This window comes from Rhipicephalus microplus, unplaced genomic scaffold, assembly GCF_043290135.1.
Source record: "Rhipicephalus microplus isolate Deutch F79 unplaced genomic scaffold, USDA_Rmic scaffold_54, whole genome shotgun sequence".
NCBI lineage: Eukaryota > Metazoa > Arthropoda > Arachnida > Ixodida > Ixodidae > Rhipicephalus > Rhipicephalus microplus.
In genome coordinates this window covers 362,794-367,164 of record NW_027464627.1, presented here as the reverse complement: position 1 = coordinate 367,164, position 4,371 = coordinate 362,794, and positions in this window count along the sequence as shown.

Genomic DNA, 4,371 nt, shown 5'->3' with positions numbered 1-4,371 from the left:
CGACGGTTTCATGCGCTTTCACATTAGATATCGTAGTTCCCGACTTGTAATGTTGAAAAACACTACATCTCACTAAGTGACATTGTTTAATGCGGTTTTACGACGGTTGATATGTCAACCTAACCTAACATTCGCACTTGTATCTAAAGACGCTCAATTACACTGTTTCGTTCACAATTACGATATTTGCTTGACCTCACAGTTTCTCACCAACTTATTACAGTACAGAACGCTGTATCTCGCTAAATGACATCGTTCTTTAAGGTTTCACGATACTTGCATGCGCTTTAACGAGAATATCACAATATAGCAGTTTCGCACTTGTAACGGTAGAACACGCAGTATTTGGCTTGTTCATGCCGTTTTGTGTGCTTTCACAACATTTTACCTATCGCAGTTTCGTACTCGCAATAAAACAACACTATCACGTTAGATGACGTCGTTTTTGGTGGTTTCACGACGCTACCTAGCTTAAACTAACATAACTCAACCTAACATAACCATCGCACTTCTATCGTTAGAAAACGTTTTACTCGCTACTTTACATTGCTTTCTACAACATTACGACGGTTTCAAGCGCTTTCACATTAGATATCGCAGTTCCCGACTTGTAAAGGTGAAAAACACTGCATCTCACTAAGTGACATTGTTTATTGCGGTTTTACGACGGTTCATACCTTAACCTAACGTAACCTAACCTAACCTAACCCAACCTAACCTAACATAACCTAACCTAACCTAACCTAACCAAACCTAACCTAACGTAACCTAACCTAACCTAACCTAACCTAACCTAACGACGTTTGCAAGCGCTTTCACATTAGATATCGCAGTTCCCAACATGTAATGGTGAAAAACACTGCATCTCACTAAGTGACATTGTTTAATGCGGTTTTACGACGGTTCATATCTTAACCTAACCTAACATTCGTACTTGTATTGAAAAACGCTCTATTACACTGTTTCGTTCACAATTACGATATTTGCATAACCTCACAGTTTTTCACCAACTTATTGCAGTACAGAACGCTGTATCTCGCTAAACGACATCGTTCTTTAAGGTTTCACGATACTTGCATGCGCTTTACCGAGAATGTCACAACATAGCAGTTTCGCACTTGTAACGGTACAACACGCAGTATTTGGCTTGTTCATGCCGTTTTGTGTGCTTTCACAACATTTCACCTATCGCAGTTTCGTACTCGCAATAAAACAACACTATCTCGTTAGATGACGTTGTTTTTGGTAGTTTCACGACGCTACCTAGCTTAAACTAACAGAACTCAACCTAACATGACCTTCGCACTTCTATCGTTAGAAAACGTTTTACTCGCTACTTTACATTGCTTTCTACAACATTACGACGGTTTCAAGCACTTTCACATTAGATATCACAGTTCCCAACTTGTAAAGGTGAAAAACACTGAATCTCACTTAGTGACATTGTTTAATGCGGTTTTACAACGGTTCATACCTTAACCTAACCTCAGCTAACCTAACCTAACCTTACCTAACCTAACCTAACCTAACCCAACTCAACCCAACCTAACCTAACCTAACCTAAACTAACCCAACCTAACCTAACCTAACCTTACCCAACCTAACCCAACCCAACCCAACCTAACCTAACCTAACCTAACCTAACCTAACCTAACTTAACCTAACCTAACGTAACCTAACCTAACCTATTCTAACGTAACCTAACCTTACCTGAACTAACCTAACCTAACGTAACCTAACCTAACCTAACATAACCTAACGTAACCTAACCTAACCTAACCTAACGTAACCTAACCTAACCTAACCCAACCTAACCCAACCCAACCCAACCCAACAACACCCAACCCATTCTAACCTAACCTAACCTAACCTTACCTAACCTAACCTAACCTAACGTAACCTTACCTAACCTAACGTAACCTAACCTAACCTAACCTGACCTAACCCAACCTAACCTAACCTAACCTAACCTAACCTAACCCAACTCAACCCAACCTAACCTAATCTAACCTAACCTAACCTAACCTAACCTAACCAAACCTAACCTAACCTAACCTAACCTAACCTAACCTAACCTAACGACGGTTGCAAGCGCTTGCACATTAAATATCGCAGTTCCCCACTTTTAATGGTGAAAAACACTGCATCTCAGTAATTGACATTGTTTAATGCGGTTTTACGACGGTTCATATCTTAACCTAACCTAACATTCGCACTTGTATCTAAAAACGCTCTATTACACTGTTTTGTTCACAATTACGATATTTGCATAACCTCACAGTTTTTCACCAACTTATTGCAGTACAGAACGCTGTATCTCGCTAAATGACATTGTTCTTTAAGGTTTCACGATGCTTGCATGCGCTTTAACGAAAATATAGCAATATAGCAGTTTCGCACTTGTAACGGTAGAACACGCAGTATTTGGCTTGTTCATGCCGTTTTGTGTGCATTCACAACATTTCACCTATCGCAGTTTAATACTCGCAATAAAACAACACTATCTCGTTAGATGACGTCGTTTTTGGTAGTTTCACGACGCTACCTAGCTTAAACTAACCTAACCTAACCTAACCTTCGCACTTCTATCGTTAGAAAACGTTTTACTCGCAACTTTACAATGTTTACTACAAGATTACGACGGTTTCATGCGCTTTCACATTAGATATCGTAGTTCCCGACTTGTAATGTTGAAAAACACTACATCTCACTAAGTGACATTGTTTAATGCGGTTTTACGACGGTTGATATGTCAACCTAACCTAACAATCGCACTTGTATCTAAATACGCTCAATTACACTGTTTCGTTCACAATTACGATATTTGCTTGACCTCACAGTTTCTCACCAACTTATTACAGTACAGAACGCTGTATCTCGCTAATTGACATCGTTCTTTAAGGTTTCACGATACTTGCATGCGCTTTAACGAAAATATCACAAGCAGTTTCGCACTTGTAACGGCACAAGACGCAGTATCTGGCTAGTTCATGCCATTTTGTGTGCTTTCCCAATATTTCACCTATCGCAGTTTCGTACTCGCACTAAAACAACACTATCTCGTTAGATGACATCGTTTTTGTGGTTTCACGACGCTACCTAGCTCAAACTAACAGAACCTTCGCACTTCTATCGTTAGAAAACGTTTTATTCGCTACTTTACAATGTTTTCTACAAGATTACGACGGTTTCATGCGCTTTCACATTAGATATCGCGGTTCCCGACTTGTAATGGTGAAAAACACAGCATCTCACTAAGTGACATTGTTTAATGCGGTTTTAGCGCGGTTCATATCTTAACCTAACCTAACCTTACCTAACCCAACCTAACCTAACCTAACCTAACCAAACCTTACCTAACATACCCTAACCTAACCTAACCTAACCTAACCTAACCTAACGTAACCTAACCTAACCTAACCTAACCAAACCTAACCTAACCTAACGACGTTTGCAAGCGCTTTCACATTAGATATCGCAGTTCCCGACTTGTAATGGTGAAAAACACTGCATCTCACTAAGTGACATTGTTTAATGCGGTTTTACGACGGTTCATATCTTAACCTAACCTAACATTCGCACTTGTAATAAAAAACGCTCTATTACACTGTTTCGTTCACAATTAGGATATTTGCATAACCTCACAGTTTTTCACCAACTTATTGCAGTACAGAACGCTATATCTCGCTAAATGACATCGTTCTTTAAGGTTTCACGATGCTTGCATGCGCTTTAACGAGAATATCACAACATAGCAGTTTCGCACTTGTAACGGTACAACACGCAGTATTTGGCTTGTTCATGCCGTTTTGTGTGCTTTCACAACATTTCACCTATCGCAGTTTCGTACTCGCAATAAAACAACACTATCTCGTTAGATGACGTTGTTTTTGGTAGTTGCACGACGCTACCTAGCTTAAACTAACATAACTCAACCTAACATAACCTTCGCACTTCTATCGTTAGAAAACGTTTTACTCGCTACTTTACATTGCTTTCTACAACATTATGACGGTTTCAAGCGCTTTCACATTAGATATCACAGTTCCCAACTTGTAAAGGTGAAAAACACTGCATCTCACTAAGTGACATTGTTTAATGCGGTTTTACGGCGGTTCATACCTTAACCTAACGTAACCTAACCTAACCTTACCTAACCTAACCTAACCTAACCTAACCCAACCCAACCCAACCTAACCTAACCTAACCTAACCTAAACTAACCTAACCCAACCTAACCTAACCTAACCTAACCTAACCCAACCTAACCCAACCCAACCCAACCTAACCTAACCTAAGCTAACCTAACCTAAGTTAACCAAACCTAACCTAACCTAACTTAACCTAACCTAACGTAACCTAACATAACCTA